This window comes from Aotus nancymaae, unplaced genomic scaffold (genome assembly GCF_030222135.1).
Source record: "Aotus nancymaae isolate 86718 unplaced genomic scaffold, 86718_ANA_hifiasm-v0.15.2.pri h1tg000983l, whole genome shotgun sequence".
Taxonomy (NCBI): domain Eukaryota; kingdom Metazoa; phylum Chordata; class Mammalia; order Primates; family Aotidae; genus Aotus; species Aotus nancymaae.
This window is the reverse complement of record NW_026989399.1, coordinates 1-23,631: the sequence shown is the minus strand read 5'-3', so window position 1 is coordinate 23,631 and position 23,631 is coordinate 1. Positions and strand designations below refer to the sequence as shown.

The following is a 23,631-nucleotide window of genomic DNA, read 5'->3' as shown; positions in this document are numbered from 1 at the left end:
TTCGGGTCGGGTCGGGTCGGGGAGGAGCGCTCTTCAGACCGTGAGGTGGGCTCTGGGGACTGCTCTTCCCATTGGATTTCGGATCGGATGGCGTGGGCAGCGATCGGATCCCGTGGGGCTGGAGATTCCGTTTGATGAGGTGTGGCGGGGGTCGTTGGACCACCGAAATACACCGGAGACCTTCGGGGAGGGTGTCAGCAGAACGTTCCCTGGCTCCATGGGCTGACTGCTTCCCTGTGACCTGGGCCACCCACCATGGGGCCCTGCCTTGGTCTCCAAGCCCAGGGATTACTGCTTCTCAGCACTGCTGTCCGGATAAGGCGGGAGCAACCACAACGAGGCGAGCCTACTGTGCAGCAGAGGTGGCAACACCTGGAACTGGTCTCCCATAATTGGCAGATCAGGTGGAGAGTGTGTCTCGGAAGCTTTCTGGGGCACATCCCAGCTCGAAATGGATGTCCAGGAATGCCGCCGAGGGCTCCCAAGAAAGCCAAGCGGAAGCACGGCACATCTGCGACCACAGGAGGGCCTGTGCCGGACTCCAAGCCTCCTTCAGGGATTCCCACCAGAGGAGCCAGGAGGAGCCCGCAAAGTACAAACCGCCCCAACCCCCACACCGGGATCACTAACCACCACCTGGCCTGCACCCAGCTACTCCCCAGGTCTCGTTACCTCCGTGAAATCCCTGGCAGCCAGCAGGTTCAGTGCTGAGCGGTTGTCCTAGTCAGGAACAGAGCAGTGAGAGAGCCCTCAACTCTGAGAAAACCACAGCAGATGAAAGGAAACACAGCCTTGATGAGAAGATCAAGATCAATGCCAGCCATGGCTGGCACCCTCTCCTCCTATGAAAAGCATGCAGCCGTCTGATGGAATGAAGAGACCAAGGATTTCCTTGGTGGTGGGAGCTACGGGGCAAGCAGGGATCCAGGAGCGTCACAGCTATCCAGACACTCAGAAACGTGAGTGTTGAGGAAGAAGCAGTTTTCTTTGGCGTCTGTCAGAACGTGTCCTGTAGGCGAAGGCGCTGGACCCCCCTCCACACCTCAGCGGAATGTATCGTCACCTGTTCTGACCTTATGATTTCTTCACACATCCTCTGACAGGGAAAGAAATCCGAAGAGGAAGAAGGAGTTCGCGACTCACCCCCTGAGGCTTCAGCTATGCAAGCCCTGGAATTAGAAGTGGGCTCAAAGGGATCCTGAGGACAGGATGGCTAGGGTCCCTCCAACCCTAGATGTGCCACCGGCCCGAGGGCACTTGGAGGAGTTCGGTTTTGGGTGTGTTTATGCCCCTCTTCTTTCTCGAGGAGTGACCCCCGTCGGGATGGGCAGGTGATTAGGACGCCTGCAGGTGGGAGCCAGACCCCGCTACACTGAGGCTTTAGAAATCACCAGCACGGCAAAGAGTGCAGGGCCATAGTCCCCAAGCTGAGCCAAAGGCAGACCCGCACCAGAAGGTAGACGGACTACAGGAAAAACGGCGCTGGAGTGCACCGGCCACACTCGTGTCAACATGTCGCATCCCCCCCCCACACACACACGCACACACTCAACACACTCAGAAAGATACACGCATACACTCACACACACATAGGAAGACACTCGGCGACATCGAGCACTCGCACGGAAGCACACCCTGCCAGGCAGATCCTGAGGCTGCGGGGTTCTGCTCTCTGCTTGGAAGCCCCTCGGGGAGAGAGCAGTCCCGCTGCAGGGAGGCAGGCCGTACCTGGAAAGGCGAGCCGGGAGGGCTTTCAACGAGGGGCACCTTCACACCGTCTGGGGAGGCCCGAAGCATCGTGAGGATTCCTGGGGATCGCCGTGGACATCCTTGAAGCCCCTTCGGACCTTCTCTCAGCCTGATTCGGCCTGCCGGATTCCTAAAATCTCGGGACCATGGCATGATCCCGCGGAGAGGGAGGGCCGTTGCCAAACGCCGGGGCACTGCCACAGAGGGCCCCTGCTTGCCTAAGCCGCTCAGATCGTCCCCCAGGCAACGGTGGCGGTTACTGTGACGCGAGCCCCGGCTCAGCGCTGGCGCTTGCGCATGCGCATTCGCGTGCCCGGCTGGGGCGCCGCAACGTTGGCGCTGTCCAGCTGCTGCCGTACAGGTGCACGGGGGAGGCGGTTCCAGCGGCGGCTCTGGGAAGGGGGCTGCGCGCCGCAAGCAGCGCTGGACCCCGACAGTCCTGACCTCAGTACCTCCTTGAGCCGGCTTTCCTCTTCGGGTCGGGTCGGGTCGGGGAGGAGCGCTCTTCAGACCGTGAGGTGGGCTCTGGGGACTGCTCTTCCATTGGATTTCGGATCGGATGGCGTGGGCAGCGATCGGATCCCGTGGGGCTGGAGATTCCGTTTGATGAGGTGTGGCGGGGGTCGTTGGACCACCGAAATACACCGGAGACCTTCGGGAGGGTGTCAGCAGAACGTTCCCTGCTCCATGGGCTGACTGCTTCCCTGTGACCTGGGCCACCCACCATGGGGCCCTGCCTTGGTCTCCAAGCCCAGGGATTACTGCTTCTCAGCACTGCTGTCCGGATAAGGCGGGAGCAACCACAACGAGGCGAGCCTACTGTGCAGCAGAGGTGGCAACACCTGGAACTGGTCTCCCATATTGGCAGATCAGGTGGAGAGTGTGTCTCGGAAGCTTTCTGGGGCACATCCCAGCTCGAAATGGATGTCCAGGAATGCCGCCGAGGGCTCCCAAGAAAGCCAAGCGGAAGCACGGCACATCTGCGACCACAGGAGGGCCTGTGCCGGACTCCAAGCCTCCTTCAGGGATTCCCACCAGAGGAGCCAGGAGGAGCCCGCAAAGTACAAACCGCCCCAACCCCCACACCGGATCACTAACCACCACCTGGCCTGCACCCAGCTACTCCCCAGGTCTCGTTACCTCCGTGAAATCCCTGGCAGCCAGCAGGTTCAGTGCTGAGCGGTTGTCCTAGTCAGGAACAGAGCAGTGAGAGAGCCCTCAACTCTGAGAAAACCACAGCAGATGAAAGGAAACACAGCTTGATGAGAAGATCAAGATCAATGCCAGCCATGGCTGGCACCCTCTCCTCCTATGAAAAGCATGCAGCCGTCTGATGGAATGAAGAGACCAAGGATTTCCTTGGTGGTGGGAGCTACGGGGCAAGCAGGGATCCAGGAGCGTCACAGCTATCCAGACACTCAGAAACGTGAGTGTTGAGGAAGAAGCAGTTTCTTTGGCGTCTGTCAGAACGTGTCCTGTAGGCGAAGGCGCTGGACCCCCTCCACACCTCAGCGGAATGTATCGTCACCTGTTCTGACCTTATGATTTCTTCACACATCCTCTGACAGGGAAAGAAATCCGAAGAGGAAGAAGGAGTTCGCGACTCACCCCCTGAGGCTTCAGCTATGCAAGCCCTGGAATTAGAAGTGGGCTCAAAGGGATCCTGAGGACAGGATGGCTAGGGTCCCTCCAACCCTAGATGTGCCACCGGCCCGAGGGCACTTGGAGGAGTTCGGTTTTGGGTGTGTTATGCCCCTCTTCTTTCTCGAGGAGTGACCCCCGTCGGGATGGGCAGGTGATTAGGACGCCTGCAGGTGGGAGCCAGACCCCGCTACACTGAGGCTTTAGAAATCACCAGCACGGCAAAGAGTGCAGGCCATAGTCCCAAGCTGAGCCAAAGGCAGACCCGCACCAGAAGGTAGACGGACTACAGGAAAAACGGCGCTGGAGTGCACCGGCCACACTCGTGTCAACATGTCGCATCCCCCCCCACACACACACGCACACACTCAACACACTCAGAAAGATACACGCATACACTCACACACACATAGGAAGACACTCGGCGACATCGAGCACTCGCACGGAAGCACACCCTGCCAGGCAGATCCTGAGGCTGCGGGGTTCTGCTCTCTGCTTGGAAGCCCCTCGGGGAGAGAGCAGTCCCCGCTGCAGGGAGGCAGGCCGTACCTGGAAAGGCGAGCCGGGAGGGCTTTCAACGAGGGGCACCTTCACACCGTCTGGGGAGGCCCGAAGCATCGTGAGGATTCCTGGGGATCGCCGTGGACATCCTTGAAGCCCCTTCGGACCTTCTCTCAGCCTGATTCGGCCTGCCGGATTCCTAAAATCTCGGGACCATGGCATGATCCCGCGGAGAGGGAGGGCCGTTGCAAACGCCGGGGCACTGCCACAGAGGGCCCCTGCTTGCCTAAGCCGCTCAGATCGTCCCCCAGGCAACGGTGGCGGTTACTGTGACGCGAGCCCCGGCTCAGCGCTGGCGCTTGCGCATGCGCATTCGCGTGCCCGGCTGGGGCGCCGCAACGTTGGCGCTGTCCAGCTGCTGCCGTACAGGTGCACGGGGGGAGGCGGGTTCCAGCGGCGGCTCTGGGAAGGGGCTTGCGCGCCGCAAGCAGCGCTGGACCCCGACAGTCCTGACCTCAGTACCTCCTTGAGCCGGCTTTCCTCTTCGGGTCGGGTCGGGTCGGGGAGGAGCGCTCTTCAGACCGTGAGGTGGGCTCTGGGGACTGCTCTTCCCATTGGATTTCGGATCGGATGGCGTGGGCAGCGATCGGATCCCGTGGGGCTGGAGATTCCGTTTGATGAGGTGTGGCGGGGTCGTTGGACCACCGAAATACACCGGAGACCTTCGGGGAGGGTGTCAGCAGAACGTTCCCTGGCTCATGGGCTGACTGCTTCCCTGTGACCTGGCCACCCACCATGGGGCCCTGCCTTGGTCTCCAAGCCCAGGGATTACTGCTTCTCAGCACTGCTGTCCGGATAAGGCGGGAGCAACCACAACGAGGCGAGCCTACTGTGCAGCAGAGGTGGCAACACCTGGAACTGGTCTCCCATATTGGCAGATCAGGTGGAGAGTGTGTCTCGGAAGCTTTCTGGGGCACATCCCAGCTCGAAATGGATGTCCAGGAATGCCGCCGAGGGCTCCCAAGAAAGCCAAGCGGAAGCACGGCACATCTGCGACCACAGGAGGGCCTGTGCCGGACTCCAAGCCTCCTTCAGGGATTCCCACCAGAGGAGCCAGGAGGAGCCCGCAAAGTACAAACCGCCCCAACCCCCACACCGGGATCACTAACCACCACCTGGCCTGCACCCAGCTACTCCCCAGGTCTCGTTACCTCCGTGAAATCCCTGGCAGCCAGCAGGTTCAGTGCTGAGCGGTTGTCCTAGTCAGGAACAGAGCAGTGAGAGAGCCCTCAACTCTGAGAAAACCACAGCAGATGAAAGGAAACACAGCCTTGATGAGAAGATCAAGATCAATGCCAGCCATGGCTGGCACCCTCTCCTCCTATGAAAAGCATGCAGCCGTCTGATGGAATGAAGAGACCAAGGATTTCCTTGGTGGTGGGAGCTACGGGGCAAGCAGGGATCCAGGAGCGTCACAGCTATCCAGACACTCAGAAACGTGAGTGTTGAGGAAGAAGCAGTTTCTTTGGCGTCTGTCAGAACGTGTCCTGTAGGCGAAGGCGCTGGACCCCCTCCACACCTCAGCGGAATGTATCGTCACCTGTTTCTGACCTTATGATTTCTTCACACATCCTCTGACAGGGAAAGAAATCCGAAGAGGAAGAAGGAGTTCGCGACTCACCCCCTGAGGCTTCAGCTATGCAAGCCCTGGAATTAGAAGTGGGCTCAAAGGGATCCTGAGGACAGGATGGCTAGGGTCCCTCCAACCCTAGATGTGCCACGGCCGAGGGCACTTGGAGGAGTTCGGTTTTGGGTGTGTTATGCCCCTCTTCTTTCTCGAGGAGTGACCCCCGTCGGGATGGGCAGGTGATTAGGACGCCTGCAGGTGGGAGCCAGACCCCGCTACACTGAGGCTTTAGAAATCACCAGCACGGCAAAGAGTGCAGGCCATAGTCCCCAAGCTGAGCCAAAGGCAGACCCGCACCAGAAGGTAGACGGACTACAGGAAAAACGGCGCTGGAGTGCACCGGCCACACTCGTGTCAACATGTCGCATCCCCCCCACACACACACGCACACACTCAACACACTCAGAAAGATACACGCATACACTCACACACACATAGGAAGACACTCGGCGACATCGAGCACTCGCACGGAAGCACACCCTGCCAGGCAGATCCTGAGGCTGCGGGGTTCTGCTCTCTGCTTGGAAGCCCCTCGGGGAGAGAGCAGTCCCGCTGCAGGGAGGCAGGCCGTACCTGAAAGGCGAGCCGGGAGGGCTTTCAACGAGGGGCACCTTCACACCGTCTGGGGAGGCCCGAAGCATCGTGAGGATTCCTGGGGATCGCCGGTGGACATCCTTGAAGCCCCTTCGGACCTTCTCTCAGCCTGATTCGGCCTGCCGGATTCCTAAAATCTCGGGACCATGGCATGATCCCGCGGAGAGGGAGGGCCGTTGCCAAACGCCGGGGCACTGCCACAGAGGGCCCCTGCTTGCCTAAGCCGCTCAGATCGTCCCCCAGGCAACGGTGGCGGTTACTGTGACGCGAGCCCCGGCTCAGCGCTGGCGCTTGCGCATGCGCATTCGCGTGCCCGGCTGGGGCGCCGCAACGTTGGCGCTGTCCAGCTGCTGCCGTACAGGTGCACGGGGGAGGCGGTTCCAGCGGCGGCTCTGGGAAGGGGGCTGCGCGCCGCAAGCAGCGCTGGACCCCGACAGTCCTGACCTCAGTACCTCCTTGAGCGGCTTTCCTCTTCGGGTCGGGTCGGGTCGGGGAGGAGCGCTCTTCAGACCGTGAAGGTGGGCTCTGGGGACTGCTCTTCCCATTGGATTTCGGATCGGATGGCGTGGGCAGCGATCGGATCCCGTGGGGCTGGAGATTCCGTTTGATGAGGTGTGGCGGGGGTCGTTGGACCACCGAAATACACCGGAGACCTTCGGGGAGGGTGTCAGCAGAACGTTCCTGGCTCCATGGGCTGACTGCTTCCCTGTGACCTGGGCCACCCACCATGGGGCCCTGCCTTGGTCTCCAAGCCCAGGGATTACTGCCTCTCAGCACTGCTGTCCGGATAAGGCGGGGGAGCAACCACAACGAGGCGAGCCTACTGTGCAGCAGAGGTGGCAACACCTGGAACTGGTCTCCCATATTGGCAGATCAGGTGGAGAGTGTGTCTCGGAAGCTTTCTGGGGCACATCCCAGCTCGAAATGGATGTCCAGGAATGCCGCCGAGGGCTCCCAAGAAAGCCAAGCGGAAGCACGGCACATCTGCGACCACAGGAGGGCCTGTGCCGGACTCCAAGCCTCCTTCAGGGATTCCCACCAGAGGAGCCAGGAGGAGCCCGCAAAGTACAAACCGCCCCAACCCCCACACCGGGATCACTAACCACCACCTGGCCTGCACCCAGCTACTCCCCAGGTCTCGTTACCTCCGTGAAATCCCTGGCAGCCAGCAGGTTCAGTGCTGAGCGGTTGTCCTAGTCAGGAACAGAGCAGTGAGAGAGCCCTCAACTCTGAGAAAACCACAGCAGATGAAAGGAAACACAGCCTTGATGAGAAGATCAAGATCAATGCCAGCCATGGCTGGCACCCTCTCCTCCTATGAAAAGCATGCAGCCGTCTGATGGAATGAAGAGACCAAGGATTTCCTTGGTGGTGGGAGCTACGGGGCAAGCAGGGATCCAGGAGCGTCACAGCTATCCAGACACTCAGAAACGTGAGTGTTGAGGAAGAAGCAGTTTCTTTGGCGTCTGTCAGAACGTGTCCTGTAGGCGAAGGCGCTGGACCCCCTCCACACCTCAGCGGAATGTATCGTCACCTGTTCTGACCTTATGATTTCTTCACACATCCTCTGACAGGGAAAGAAATCCGAAGAGGAAGAAGGAGTTCGCGACTCACCCCCTGAGGCTTCAGCTATGCAAGCCCTGGAATTAGAAGTGGGCTCAAAGGGATCCTGAGGACAGGATGGCTAGGGTCCCTCCAACCCTAGATGTGCCACCGGCCCGAGGGCACTTGGAGGAGTTCGGTTTTGGGTGTGTTATGCCCCTCTTCTTTCTCGAGGAGTGACCCCCGTCGGGATGGGCAGGTGATTAGGACGCCTGCAGGTGGGAGCCAGACCCCGCTACACTGAGGCTTTAGAAATCACCAGCACGGCAAAGAGTGCAGGGCCATAGTCCCCAAGCTGAGCCAAAGGCAGACCCGCACCAGAAGGTAGACGGACTACAGGAAAAACGGCGCTGGAGTGCACCGGCCACACTCGTGTCAACATGTCGCATCCCCCCCCCACACACACACGCACACACTCAACACACTCAGAAAGATACACGCATACACTCACACACACATAGGAAGACACTCGGCGACATCGAGCACTCGCACGGAAGCACACCCTGCCAGGCAGATCCTGAGGCTGCGGGGTTCTGCTCTCTGCTTGGAAGCCCCTCGGGGAGAGAGCAGTCCCGCTGCAGGGAGGCAGGCCGTACCTGGAAAGGCGAGCCGGGAGGGCTTTCAACGAGGGGCACCTTCACACCGTCTGGGGAGGCCCGAAGCATCGTGAGGATTCCTGGGGATCGCCGTGGACATCCTTGAAGCCCCTTCGGACCTTCTCTCAGCCTGATTCGGCCTGCCGGATTCCTAAAATCTCGGGACCATGGCATGATCCCGCGGAGAGGGAGGGCCGTTGCCAAACGCCGGGGCACTGCCACAGAGGGCCCCTGCTTGCCTAAGCCGCTCAGATCGTCCCCCAGGCAACGGTGGCGGTTACTGTGACGCGAGCCCCGGCTCAGCGCTGGCGCTTGCGCGATGCGCATTCGCGTGCCCGGCTGGGGCGCCGCAACGTTGGCGCTGTCCAGCTGCTGCCGTACAGGTGCACGGGGGAGGCGGTTCCAGCGGCGGCTCTGGGAAGGGGGCTGCGCGCCGCAAGCAGCGCTGGACCCCGACAGTCCTGACCTCAGTACCTCCTTGAGCCGGCTTTCCTCTTCGGGTCGGGTCGGGTCGGGGAGGAGCGCTCTTCAGACCGTGAGGTGGGCTCTGGGGACTGCTCTTCCCATTGGATTTCGGATCGGATGGCGTGGGCAGCGATCGGATCCCGTGGGGCTGGAGATTCCGTTTGATGAGGTGTGGCGGGGGTCGTTGGACCACCGAAATACACCGGAGACCTTCGGGGAGGGTGTCAGCAGAACGTTCCCTGGCTCCATGGGCTGACTGCTTCCCTGTGACCTGGGCCACCCACCATGGGGCCCTGCCTTGGTCTCCAAGCCCAGGGATTACTGCTTCTCAGCACTGCTGTCCGGATAAGGCGGGAGCAACCACAACGAGGCGAGCCTACTGTGCAGCAGAGGTGGCAACACCTGGAACTGGTCTCCCATATTGGCAGATCAGGTGGAGAGTGTGTCTCGGAAGCTTTCTGGGGCACATCCCAGCTCGAAATGGATGTCCAGGAATGCCGCCGAGGGCTCCCAAGAAAGCCAAGCGGAAGCACGGCACATCTGCGACCACAGGAGGGCCTGTGCCGGACTCCAAGCCTCCTTCAGGGATTCCCACCAGAGGAGCCAGGAGGAGCCCGCAAAGTACAAACCGCCCCAACCCCCACACCGGGATCACTAACCACCACCTGGCCTGCACCCAGCTACTCCCCAGGTCTCGTTACCTCCGTGAAATCCCTGGCAGCCAGCAGGTTCAGTGCTGAGCGGTTGTCCTAGTCAGGAACAGAGCAGTGAGAGAGCCCTCAACTCTGAGAAAACCACAGCAGATGAAAGGAAACACAGCCTTGATGAGAAGATCAAGATCAATGCCAGCCATGGCTGGCACCCTCTCCTCCTATGAAAAGCATGCAGCCGTCTGATGGAATGAAGAGACCAAGGATTTCCTTGGTGGTGGGAGCTACGGGGCAAGCAGGGATCCAGGAGCGTCACAGCTATCCAGACACTCAGAAACGTGAGTGTTGAGGAAGAAGCAGTTTCTTTGGCGTCTGTCAGAACGTGTCCTGTAGGCGAAGGCGCTGGACCCCCTCCACACCTCAGCGGAATGTATCGTCACCTGTTCTGACCTTATGATTTCTTCACACATCCTCTGACAGGGAAAGAAATCCGAAGAGGAAGAAGGAGTTCGCGACTCACCCCCTGAGGCTTCAGCTATGCAAGCCCTGGAATTAGAAGTGGGCTCAAAGGGATCCTGAGGACAGGATGGCTAGGGTCCCTCCAACCCTAGATGTGCCACCGGCCCGAGGGCACTTGGAGGAGTTCGGTTTTGGGTGTGTTATGCCCCTCTTCTTTCTCGAGGAGTGACCCCCGTCGGGATGGGCAGGTGATTAGGACGCCTGCAGGTGGGAGCCAGACCCCGCTACACTGAGGCTTTAGAAATCACCAGCACGGCAAAGAGTGCAGGGCCATAGTCCCCAAGCTGAGCCAAAGGCAGACCCGCACCAGAAGGTAGACGGACTACAGGAAAAACGGCGCTGGAGTGCACCGGCCACACTCGTGTCAACATGTCGCATCCCCCCCCCACACACACACGCACACACTCAACACACTCAGAAAGATACACGCATACACTCACACACACATAGGAAGACACTCGGCGACATCGAGCACTCGCACGGAAGCACACCCTGCCAGGCAGATCCTGAGGCTGCGGGGTTCTGCTCTCTGCTTGGAAGCCCCTCGGGGAGAGAGCAGTCCCGCTGCAGGGAGGCAGGCCGTACCTGGAAAGGCGAGCCGGGAGGGCTTTCAACGAGGGGCACCTTCACACCGTCTGGGGAGGCCCGAAGCATCGTGAGGATTCCTGGGGATCGCCGTGGACATCCTTGAAGCCCCTTCGGACCTTCTCTCAGCCTGATTCGGCCTGCCGGATTCCTAAAATCTCGGGACCATGGCATGATCCCGCGGAGAGGGAGGGCCGTTGCCAAACGCCGGGGCACTGCCACAGAGGGCCCCTGCTTGCCTAAGCCGCTCAGATCGTCCCCCAGGCAACGGTGGCGGTTACTGTGACGCGAGCCCCGGCTCAGCGCTGGCGCTTGCGCATGCGCATTCGCGTGCCCGGCTGGGGCGCCGCAACGTTGGCGCTGTCCAGCTGCTGCCGTACAGGTGCACGGGGGAGGCGGTTCCAGCGGCGGCTCTGGGAAGGGGGCTGCGCGCCGCAAGCAGCGCTGGACCCCGACAGTCCTGACCTCAGTACCTCCTTGAGCCGGCTTTCCTCTTCGGGTCGGGTCGGGTCGGGGAGGAGCGCTCTTCAGACCGTGAGGTGGGCTCTGGGGACTGCTCTTCCCATTGGATTTCGGATCGGATGGCGTGGGCAGCGATCGGATCCCGTGGGGCTGGAGATTCCGTTTGATGAGGTGTGGCGGGGGTCGTTGGACCACCGAAATACACCGGAGACCTTCGGGGAGGGTGTCAGCAGAACGTTCCCTGGCTCCATGGGCTGACTGCTTCCCTGTGACCTGGGCCACCCACCATGGGGCCCTGCCTTGGTCTCCAAGCCCAGGGATTACTGCTTCTCAGCACTGCTGTCCGGATAAGGCGGGAGCAACCACAACGAGGCGAGCCTACTGTGCAGCAGAGGTGGCAACACCTGGAACTGGTCTCCCATATTGGCAGATCAGGTGGAGAGTGTGTCTCGGAAGCTTTCTGGGGCACATCCCAGCTCGAAATGGATGTCCAGGAATGCCGCCGAGGGCTCCCAAGAAAGCCAAGCGGAAGCACGGCACATCTGCGACCACAGGAGGGCCTGTGCCGGACTCCAAGCCTCCTTCAGGGATTCCCACCAGAGGAGCCAGGAGGAGCCCGCAAAGTACAAACCGCCCCAACCCCCACACCGGGATCACTAACCACCACCTGGCCTGCACCCAGCTACTCCCCAGGTCTCGTTACCTCCGTGAAATCCCTGGCAGCCAGCAGGTTCAGTGCTGAGCGGTTGTCCTAGTCAGGAACAGAGCAGTGAGAGAGCCCTCAACTCTGAGAAAACCACAGCAGATGAAAGGAAACACAGCCTTGATGAGAAGATCAAGATCAATGCCAGCCATGGCTGGCACCCTCTCCTCCTATGAAAAGCATGCAGCCGTCTGATGGAATGAAGAGACCAAGGATTTCCTTGGTGGTGGGAGCTACGGGGCAAGCAGGGATCCAGGAGCGTCACAGCTATCCAGACACTCAGAAACGTGAGTGTTGAGGAAGAAGCAGTTTCTTTGGCGTCTGTCAGAACGTGTCCTGTAGGCGAAGGCGCTGGACCCCCTCCACACCTCAGCGGAATGTATCGTCACCTGTTCTGACCTTATGATTTCTTCACACATCCTCTGACAGGGAAAGAAATCCGAAGAGGAAGAAGGAGTTCGCGACTCACCCCCTGAGGCTTCAGCTATGCAAGCCCTGGAATTAGAAGTGGGCTCAAAGGGATCCTGAGGACAGGATGGCTAGGGTCCCTCCAACCCTAGATGTGCCACCGGCCCGAGGGCACTTGGAGGAGTTCGGTTTTGGGTGTGTTATGCCCCTCTTCTTTCTCGAGGAGTGACCCCCGTCGGGATGGGCAGGTGATTAGGACGCCTGCAGGTGGGAGCCAGACCCCGCTACACTGAGGCTTTAGAAATCACCAGCACGGCAAAGAGTGCAGGGCCATAGTCCCCAAGCTGAGCCAAAGGCAGACCCGCACCAGAAGGTAGACGGACTACAGGAAAAACGGCGCTGGAGTGCACCGGCCACACTCGTGTCAACATGTCGCATCCCCCCCCCACACACACACGCACACACTCAACACACTCAGAAAGATACACGCATACACTCACACACACATAGGAAGACACTCGGCGACATCGAGCACTCGCACGGAAGCACACCCTGCCAGGCAGATCCTGAGGCTGCGGGGTTCTGCTCTCTGCTTGGAAGCCCCTCGGGGAGAGAGCAGTCCCGCTGCAGGGAGGCAGGCCGTACCTGGAAAGGCGAGCCGGGAGGGCTTTCAACGAGGGGCACCTTCACACCGTCTGGGGAGGCCCGAAGCATCGTGAGGATTCCTGGGGATCGCCGTGGACATCCTTGAAGCCCCTTCGGACCTTCTCTCAGCCTGATTCGGCCTGCCGGATTCCTAAAATCTCGGGACCATGGCATGATCCCGCGGAGAGGGAGGGCCGTTGCCAAACGCCGGGGCACTGCCACAGAGGGCCCCTGCTTGCCTAAGCCGCTCAGATCGTCCCCCAGGCAACGGTGGCGGTTACTGTGACGCGAGCCCCGGCTCAGCGCTGGCGCTTGCGCATGCGCATTCGCGTGCCCGGCTGGGGCGCCGCAACGTTGGCGCTGTCCAGCTGCTGCCGTACAGGTGCACGGGGGAGGCGGTTCCAGCGGCGGCTCTGGGAAGGGGGCTGCGCGCCGCAAGCAGCGCTGGACCCCGACAGTCCTGACCTCAGTACCTCCTTGAGCCGGCTTTCCTCTTCGGGTCGGGTCGGGTCGGGGAGGAGCGCTCTTCAGACCGTGAGGTGGGCTCTGGGGACTGCTCTTCCCATTGGATTTCGGATCGGATGGCGTGGGCAGCGATCGGATCCCGTGGGGCTGGAGATTCCGTTTGATGAGGTGTGGCGGGGGTCGTTGGACCACCGAAATACACCGGAGACCTTCGGGGAGGGTGTCAGCAGAACGTTCCCTGGCTCCATGGGCTGACTGCTTCCCTGTGACCTGGGCCACCCACCATGGGGCCCTGCCTTGGTCTCCAAGCCCAGGGATTACTGCTTCTCAGCACTGCTGTCCGGATAAGGCGGGGAGCAACCACAACGAGGCGAGCCTACTGTGCAGCAGAGGTGGCAACACCTGGAACTGGTCTCCCATATTGGCAGATCAGGTGGAGAGTGTGTCTCGGAAGCTTTCTGGGGCACATCCCAGCTCGAAATGGATGTCCAGGAATGCCGCCGAGGGCTCCCAAGAAAGCCAAGCGGAAGCACGGCACATCTGCGACCACAGGAGGGCCTGTGCCGGACTCCAAGCCTCCTTCAGGGATTCCCACCAGAGGAGCCAGGAGGAGCCCGCAAAGTACAAACCGCCCCAACCCCCACACCGGGATCACTAACCACCACCTGGCCTGCACCCAGCTACTCCCCAGGTCTCGTTACCTCCGTGAAATCCCTGGCAGCCAGCAGGTTCAGTGCTGAGCGGTTGTCCTAGTCAGGAACAGAGCAGTGAGAGAGCCCTCAACTCTGAGAAAACCACAGCAGATGAAAGGAAACACAGCCTTGATGAGAAGATCAAGATCAATGCCAGCCATGGCTGGCACCCTCTCCTCCTATGAAAAGCATGCAGCCGTCTGATGGAATGAAGAGACCAAGGATTTCCTTGGTGGTGGGAGCTACGGGGCAAGCAGGGATCCAGGAGCGTCACAGCTATCCAGACACTCAGAAACGTGAGTGTTGAGGAAGAAGCAGTTTCTTTGGCGTCTGTCAGAACGTGTCCTGTAGCGAAGGCGCTGGACCCCCTCCACACCTCAGCGGAATGTATCGTCACCTGTTCTGACCTTATGATTTCTTCACACATCCTCTGACAGGGAAAGAAATCCGAAGAGGAAGAAGGAGTTCGCGACTCACCCCCTGAGGCTTCAGCTATGCAAGCCCTGGAATTAGAAGTGGGCTCAAAGGGATCCTGAGGACAGGATGGCTAGGGTCCCTCCAACCCTAGATGTGCCACCGGCCCGAGGGCACTTGGAGGAGTTCGGTTTTGGGTGTGTTATGCCCCTCTTCTTTCTCGAGGAGTGACCCCCGTCGGGATGGGCAGGTGATTAGGACGCCTGCAGGTGGGAGCCAGACCCCGCTACACTGAGGCTTTAGAAATCACCAGCACGGCAAAGAGTGCAGGGCCATAGTCCCCAAGCTGAGCCAAAGGCAGACCCGCACCAGAAGGTAGACGGACTACAGGAAAAACGGCGCTGGAGTGCACCGGCCACACTCGTGTCAACATGTCGCATCCCCCCCCCACACACACACGCACACACTCAACACACTCAGAAAGATACACGCATACACTCACACACACATAGGAAGACACTCGGCGACATCGAGCACTCGCACGGAAGCACACCCTGCCAGGCAGATCCTGAGGCTGCGGGGTTCTGCTCTCTGCTTGGAAGCCCCTCGGGGAGAGAGCAGTCCCGCTGCAGGGAGGCAGGCCGTACCTGGAAAGGCGAGCCGGGAGGGCTTTCAACGAGGGGCACCTTCACACCGTCTGGGGAGGCCCGAAGCATCGTGAGGATTCCTGGGGATCGCCGTGGACATCCTTGAAGCCCCTTCGGACCTTCTCTCAGCCTGATTCGGCCTGCCGGATTCCTAAAATCTCGGGACCATGGCATGATCCCGCGGAGAGGGAGGGCCGTTGCCAAACGCCGGGGCACTGCCACAGAGGGCCCCTGCTTGCCTAAGCCGCTCAGATCGTCCCCCAGGCAACGGTGGCGGTTACTGTGACGCGAGCCCCGGCTCAGCGCTGGCGCTTGCGCATGCGCATTCGCGTGCCCGGCTGGGGCGCCGCAACGTTGGCGCTGTCCAGCTGCTGCCGTACAGGTGCACGGGGGAGGCGGTTCCAGCGGCGGCTCTGGGAAGGGGGCTGCGCGCCGCAAGCAGCGCTGGACCCCGACAGTCCTGACCTCAGTACCTCCTTGAGCCGGCTTTCCTCTTCGGGTCGGGTCGGGTCGGGGAGGAGCGCTCTTCAGACCGTGAGGTGGGCTCTGGGGACTGCTCTTCCCATTGGATTTCGGATCGGATGGCGTGGGCAGCGATCGGATCCCGTGGGGCTGGAGATTCCGTTTGATGAGGTGTGGCGGGGGTCGTTGGACCACCGAAATACACCGGAGACCTTCGGGGAGGGTGTCAGCAGAACGTTCCCTGGCTCCATGGGCTGACTGCTTCCCTGTGACCTGGGCCACCCACCATGGGGCCCTGCCTTGGTCTCCAAGCCCAGGGATTACTGCTTCTCAGCACTGCTGTCCGGATAAGGCGGGAGCAACCACAACGAGGCGAGCCTACTGTGCAGCAGAGGTGGCAACACCTGGAACTGGTCTCCCATATTGGCAGATCAGGTGGAGAGTGTGTCTCGGAAGCTTTCTGGGGCACATCCCAGCTCGAAATGGATGTCCAGGAATGCCGCCGAGGGCTCCCAAGAAAGCCAAGCGGAAGCACGGCACATCTGCGACCACAGGAGGGCCTGTGCCGGACTCCAAGCCTCCTTCAGGGATTCCACCAGAGGAGCCAGGAGGAGCCCGCAAAGTACAAACCGCCCCAACCCCCACACCGGGATCACTAACCACCACCTGGCCTGCACCCAGCTACTCCCCAGGTCTCGTTACCTCCGTGAAATCCCTGGCAGCCAGCAGGTTCAGTGCTGAGCGGTTGTCCTAGTCAGGAACAGAGCAGTGAGAGAGCCCTCAACTCTGAGAAAACCACAGCAGATGAAAGGAAACACAGCCTTGATGAGAAGATCAAGATCAATGCCAGCCATGGCTGGCACCCTCTCCTCCTATGAAAAGCATGCAGCCGTCTGATGGAATGAAGAGACCAAGGATTTCCTTGGTGGTGGGAGCTACGGGGCAAGCAGGGATCCAGGAGCGTCACAGCTATCCAGACACTCAGAAACGTGAGTGTTGAGGAAGAAGCAGTTTCTTTGGCGTCTGTCAGAACGTGTCCTGTAGGCGAAGGCGCTGGACCCCCTCCACACCTCAGCGGAATGTATCGTCACCTGTTCTGACCTTATGATTTCTTCACACATCCTCTGACAGGGAAAGAAATCCGAAGAGGAAGAAGGAGTTCGCGACTCACCCCCTGAGGCTTCAGCTATGCAAGCCCTGGAATTAGAAGTGGGCTCAAAGGGATCCTGAGGACAGGATGGCTAGGGTCCCTCCAACCCTAGATGTGCCACCGGCCCGAGGGCACTTGGAGGAGTTCGGTTTTGGGTGTGTTATGCCCCTCTTCTTTCTCGAGGAGTGACCCCCGTCGGGATGGGCAGGTGATTAGGACGCCTGCAGGTGGGAGCCAGACCCCGCTACACTGAGGCTTTAGAAATCACCAGCACGGCAAAGAGTGCAGGGCCATAGTCCCCAAGCTGAGCCAAAGGCAGACCCGCACCAGAAGGTAGACGGACTACAGGAAAAACGGCGCTGGAGTGCACCGGCCACACTCGTGTCAACATGTCGCATCCCCCCCCCACACACACACGCACACACTCAACACACTCAGAAAGATACACGCATACACTCACACACACATAGGAAGACACTCGGCGACATCGAGCACTCGCACGGAAGCACACCCTGCCAGGCAGATCCTGAGGCTGCGGGGTTCTGCTCTCTGCTTGGAAGCCCCTCGGGGAGAGAGCAGTCCCGCTGCAGGGAGGCAGGCCGTACCTGGAAAGGCGAGCCGGGAGGGCTTTCAACGAGGGGCACCTTCACACCGTCTGGGGAGGCCCGAAGCATCGTGAGGATTCCTGGGGATCGCCGTGGACATCCTTGAAGCCCCTTCGGACCTTCTCTCAGCCTGATTCGGCCTGCCGGATTCCTAAAATCTCGGGACCATGGCATGATCCCGCGGAGAGGGAGGGCCGTTGCCAAACGCCGGGGCACTGCCACAGAGGGCCCCTGCTTGCCTAAGCCGCTCAGATCGTCCCCCAGGCAACGGTGGCGGTTACTGTGACGCGAGCCCCGGCTCAGCGCTGGCGCTTGCGCATGCGCATTCGCGTGCCCGGCTGGGGCGCCGCAACGTTGGCGCTGTCCAGCTGCTGCCGTACAGGTGCACGGGGGAGGCGGTTCCAGCGGCGGCTCTGGGAAGGGGGCTGCGCGCCGCAAGCAGCGCTGGACCCCGACAGTCCTGACCTCAGTACCTCCTTGAGCCGGCTTTCCTCTTCGGGTCGGGTCGGGTCGGGGAGGAGCGCTCTTCAGACCGTGAGGTGGGCTCTGGGGACTGCTCTTCCCATTGGATTTCGGATCGGATGGCGTGGGCAGCGATCGGATCCCGTGGGGCTGGAGATTCCGTTTGATGAGGTGTGGCGGGGGTCGTTGGACCACCGAAATACACCGGAGACCTTCGGGGAGGGTGTCAGCAGAACGTTCCCTGGCTCCATGGGCTGACTGCTTCCCTGTGACCTGGGCCACCCACCATGGGGCCCTGCCTTGGTCTCCAAGCCCAGGGATTACTGCTTCTCAGCACTGCTGTCCGGATAAGGCGGGAGCAACCACAACGAGGCGAGCCTACTGTGCAGCAGAGGTGGCAACACCTGGAACTGGTCTCCCATATTGGCAGATCAGGTGGAGAGTGTGTCTCGGAAGCTTTCTGGGGCACATCCCAGCTCGAAATGGATGTCCAGGAATGCCGCCGAGGGCTCCCAAGAAAGCCAAGCGGAAGCACGGCACATCTGCGACCACAGGAGGGCCTGTGCCGGACTCCAAGCCTCCTTCAGGGATTCCCACCAGAGGAGCCAGGAGGAGCCCGCAAAGTACAAACCGCCCCAACCCCCACACCGGGATCACTAACCACCACCTGGCCTGCACCCAGCTACTCCCCAGGTCTCGTTACCTCCGTGAAATCCCTGGCAGCCAGCAGGTTCAGTGCTGAGCGGTTGTCCTAGTCAGGAACAGAGCAGTGAGAGAGCCCTCAACTCTGAGAAAACCACAGCAGATGAAAGGAAACACAGCCTTGATGAGAAGATCAAGATCAATGCCAGCCATGGCTGGCACCCTCTCCTCCTATGAAAAGCATGCAGCCGTCTGATGGAATGAAGAGACCAAGGATTTCCTTGGTGGTGGGAGCTACGGGGCAAGCAGGGATCCAGGAGCGTCACAGCTATCCAGACACTCAGAAACGTGAGTGTTGAGGAAGAAGCAGTTTCTTTGGCGTCTGTCAGAACGTTGTCCTGTAGGCGAAGGCGCTGGACCCCCTCCACACCTCAGCGGAATGTATCGTCACCTGTTCTGACCTTATGATTTCTTCACACATCCTCTGACAGGGAAAGAAATCCGAAGAGGAAGAAGGAGTTCGCGACTCACCCCCTGAGGCTTCAGCTATGCAAGCCCTGGAATTAGAAGTGGGCTCAAAGGGATCCTGAGGACAGGATGGCTAGGGTCCCTCCAACCCTAGATGTGCCACCGGCCCGAGGGCACTTGGAGGAGTTCGGTTTTGGGTGTGTTATGCCCCTCTTCTTTCTCGAGGAGTGACCCCCGTCGGGATGGGCAGGTGATTAGGACGCCTGCAGGTGGGAGCCAGACCCCGCTACACTGAGGCTTTAGAAATCACCAGCACGGCAAAGAGTGCAGGGCCATAGTCCCCAAGCTGAGCCAAAGGCAGACCCGCACCAGAAGGTAGACGGACTACAGGAAAAAACGGCGCTGGAGTGCACCGGCCACACTCGTGTCAACATGTCGCATCCCCCCCCCACACACACACGCACACACTCAACACACTCAGAAAGATACACGCATACACTCACACACACATAGGAAGACACTCGGCGACATCGAGCACTCGCACGGAAGCACACCCTGCCAGGCAGATCCTGAGGCTGCGGGGTTCTGCTCTCTGCTTGGAAGCCCCTCGGGGAGAGAGCAGTCCCGCTGCAGGGAGGCAGGCCGTACCTGGAAAGGCGAGCCGGGAGGGCTTTCAACGAGGGGCACCTTCACACCGTCTGGGGAGGCCCGAAGCATCGTGAGGATTCCTGGGGATCGCCGTGGACATCCTTGAAGCCCCTTCGGACCTTCTCTCAGCCTGATTCGGCCTGCCGGATTCCTAAAATCTCGGGACCATGGCATGATCCCGCGGAGAGGGAGGGCCGTTGCCAAACGCCGGGGCACTGCCACAGAGGGCCCCTGCTTGCCTAAGCCGCTCAGATCGTCCCCCAGGCAACGGTGGCGGTTACTGTGACGCGAGCCCCGGCTCAGCGCTGGCGCTTGCGCATGCGCATTCGCGTGCCCGGCTGGGGCGCCGCAACGTTGGCGCTGTCCAGCTGCTGCCGTACAGGTGCACGGGGGAGGCGGTTCCAGCGGCGGCTCTGGGAAGGGGGCTGCGCGCCGCAAGCAGCGCTGGACCCCGACAGTCCTGACCTCAGTACCTCCTTGAGCCGGCTTTCCTCTTCGGGTCGGGTCGGGTCGGGGAGGAGCGCTCTTCAGACCGTGAGGTGGGCTCTGGGGACTGCTCTTCCCATTGGATTTCGGATCGGATGGCGTGGGCAGCGATCGGATCCCGTGGGGCTGGAGATTCCGTTTGATGAGGTGTGGCGGGGGTCGTTGGACCACCGAAATACACCGGAGACCTTCGGGGAGGGTGTCAGCAGAACGTTCCCTGGCTCCATGGGCTGACTGCTTCCCTGTGACCTGGGCCACCCACCATGGGGCCCTGCCTTGGTCTCCAAGCCCAGGGATTACTGCTTCTCAGCACTGCTGTCCGGATAAGGCGGGAGCAACCACAACGAGGCGAGCCTACTGTGCAGCAGAGGTGGCAACACCTGGAACTGGTCTCCCATATTGGCAGATCAGGTGGAGAGTGTGTCTCGGAAGCTTTCTGGGGCACATCCCAGCTCGAAATGGATGTCCAGGAATGCCGCCGAGGGCTCCCAAGAAAGCCAAGCGGAAGCACGGCACATCTGCGACCACAGGAGGGCCTGTGCCGGACTCCAAGCCTCCTTCAGGGATTCCCACCAGAGGAGCCAGGAGGAGCCCGCAAAGTACAAACCGCCCCAACCCCCACACCGGGATCACTAACCACCACCTGGCCTGCACCCAGCTACTCCCCAGGTCTCGTTACCTCCGTGAAATCCCTGGCAGCCAGCAGGTTCAGTGCTGAGCGGTTGTCCTAGTCAGGAACAGAGCAGTGAGAGAGCCCTCAACTCTGAGAAAACCACAGCAGATGAAAGGAAACACAGCCTTGATGAGAAGATCAAGATCAATGCCAGCCATGGCTGGCACCCTCTCCTCCTATGAAAAGCATGCAGCCGTCTGATGGAATGAAGAGACCAAGGATTTCCTTGGTGGTGGGAGCTACGGGGCAAGCAGGGATCCAGGAGCGTCACAGCTATCCAGACACTCAGAAACGTGAGTGTTGAGGAAGAAGCAGTTTCTTTGGCGTCTGTCAGAACGTGTCCTGTAGGCGAAGGCGCTGGACCCCCTCCACACCTCAGCGGAATGTATCGTCACCTGTTCTGACCTTATGATTTCTTCACACATCCTCTGACAGGGAAAGAAATCCGAAGAGGAAGAAGGAGTTCGCGACTCACCCCCTGAGGCTTCAGCTATGCAAGCCCTGGAATTAGAAGTGGGCTCAAAGGGATCCTGAGGACAGGATGGCTAGGGTCCCTCCAACCCTAGATGTGCCACCGGCCCGAGGGCACTTGGAGGAGTTCGGTTTTGGGTGTGTTATGCCCCTCTTCTTTCTCGAGGAGTGACCCCCGTCGGGATGGGCAGGTGATTAGGACGCCTGCAGGTGGGAGCCAGACCCCGCTACACTGAGGCTTTAGAAATCACCAGCACGGCAAAGAGTGCAGGGCCATAGTCCCCAAGCTGAGCCAAAGGCAGACCCGCACCAGAAGGTAGACGGACTACAGGAAAAACGGCGCTGGAGTGCACCGGCCACACTCGTGTCAACATGTCGCATCCCCCCCCCCACACACACACGCACACACTCAACACACTCAGAAAGATACACGCATACACTCACACACACATAGGAAGACACTCGGCGACATCGAGCACTCGCACGGAAGCACACCCTGCCAGGCAGATCCTGAGGCTGCGGGGTTCTGCTCTCTGCTTGGAAGCCCCTCGGGGAGAGAGCAGTCCCGCTGCAGGGAGGCAGGCCGTACCTGGAAAGGCGAGCCGGGAGGGCTTTCAACGAGGGGCACCTTCACACCGTCTGGGGAGGCCCGAAGCATCGTGAGGATTCCTGGGGATCGCCGTGGACATCCTTGAAGCCCCTTCGGACCTTCTCTCAGCCTGATTCGGCCTGCCGGATTCCTAAAATCTCGGGACCATGGCATGATCCCGCGGAGAGGGAGGGCCGTTGCCAAACGCCGGGGCACTGCCACAGAGGGCCCCTGCTTGCCTAAGCCGCTCAGATCGTCCCCCAGGCAACGGTGGCGGTTACTGTGACGCGAGCCCCGGCTCAGCGCTGGCGCTTGCGCATGCGCATTCGCGTGCCCGGCTGGGGCGCCGCAACGTTGGCGCTGTCCAGCTGCTGCCGTACAGGTGCACGGGGGAGGCGGTTCCAGCGGCGGCTCTGGGAAGGGGGCTGCGCGCCGCAAGCAGCGCTGGACCCCGACAGTCCTGACCTCAGTACCTCCTTGAGCCGGCTTTCCTCTTCGGGTCGGGTCGGGTCGGGGAGGAGCGCTCTTCAGACCGTGAGGTGGGCTCTGGGGACTGCTCTTCCCATTGGATTTCGGATCGGATGGCGTGGGCAGCGATCGGATCCCGTGGGGCTGGAGATTCCGTTTGATGAGGTGTGGCGGGGGTCGTTGGACCACCGAAATACACCGGAGACCTTCGGGGAGGGTGTCAGCAGAACGTTCCCTGGCTCCATGGGCTGACTGCTTCCCTGTGACCTGGGCCACCCACCATGGGGCCCTGCCTTGGTCTCCAAGCCCAGGGATTACTGCTTCTCAGCACTGCTGTCCGGATAAGGCGGGAGCAACCACAACGAGGCGAGCCTACTGTGCAGCAGAGGTGGCAACACCTGGAACTGGTCTCCCATATTGGCAGATCAGGTGGAGAGTGTGTCTCGGAAGCTTTCTGGGGCACATCCCAGCTCGAAATGGATGTCCAGGAATGCCGCCGAGGGCTCCCAAGAAAGCCAAGCGGAAGCACGGCACATCTGCGACCACAGGAGGGCCTGTGCCGGACTCCAAGCCTCCTTCAGGGATTCCCACCAGAGGAGCCAGGAGGAGCCCGCAAAGTACAAACCGCCCCAACCCCCACACCGGGATCACTAACCACCACCTGGCTGCACCAGCCTGCACCAGCTACTCCCAGGTCTCGTTACCTCCGTGAAATCCCTGGCAGCCAGCAGGTTCAGTGCTGAGCGGTTGTCCTAGTCAGGAACAGAGCAGTGAGAGAGCCCTCAACTCTGAGAAAACCACAGCAGATGAAAGGAAACACAGCCTTGATGAGAAGATCAAGATCAATGCCAGCCATGGCTGGCACCCTCTCCTCCTATGAAAAGCATGCAGCCGTCTGATGGAATGAAGAGACCAAGGATTTCCTTGGTGGTGGGAGCTACGGGGCAAGCAGGGATCCAGGAGCGTCACAGCTATCCAGACACTCAGAAACGTGAGTGTTGAGGAAGAAGCAGTTTCTTTGGCGTCTGTCAGAACGTGTCCTGTAGGCGAAGGCGCTGGACCCCCTCCACACCTCAGCGGAATGTATCGTCACCTGTTCTGACCTTATGATTTCTTCACACATCCTCTGACAGGGAAAGAAATCCGAAGAGGAAGAAGGAGTTCGCGACTCACCCCCTGAGGCTTCAGCTATGCAAGCCCTGGAATTAGAAGTGGGCTCAAAGGGATCCTGAGGACAGGATGGCTAGGGTCCCTCCAACCCTAGATGTGCCACCGGCCCGAGGGCACTTGGAGGAGTTCGGTTTTGGGTGTGTTATGCCCCTCTTCTTTCTCGAGGAGTGACCCCCGTCGGGATGGGCAGGTGATTAGGACGCCTGCAGGTGGGAGCCAGACCCCGCTACACTGAGGCTTTAGAAATCACCAGCACGGCAAAGAGTGCAGGGCCATAGTCCCCAAGCTGAGCCAAAGGCAGACCCGCACCAG

At 60.4% G+C, this 23,631-nt stretch overlaps 2 long non-coding RNA genes across 2 annotated transcripts; both read right to left on the bottom strand.

The window, feature by feature from the left end:
* Positions 1 to 15,393: 15,393 nt before the first annotated feature.
* On the bottom strand, positions 15,394 to 17,549 carry LOC135273309 (uncharacterized). Its single transcript, XR_010341095.1, has 3 exons — positions 17,243 to 17,549; positions 16,190 to 16,684; positions 15,394 to 16,029 (listed from the first exon to the last, which is right to left on the bottom strand). It is a non-coding gene; the product is annotated as an uncharacterized LOC135273309 (long non-coding RNA).
* A 61-nt stretch (positions 17,550 to 17,610) lies between these two features.
* LOC135273310 (uncharacterized) lies at positions 17,611 to 19,768 on the bottom strand. Its single transcript, XR_010341096.1, has 3 exons — positions 19,463 to 19,768; positions 18,408 to 18,903; positions 17,611 to 18,246 (listed from the first exon to the last, which is right to left on the bottom strand). It is a non-coding gene; the product is annotated as an uncharacterized LOC135273310 (long non-coding RNA).
* Positions 19,769 to 23,631: the final 3,863 nt, after the last annotated feature.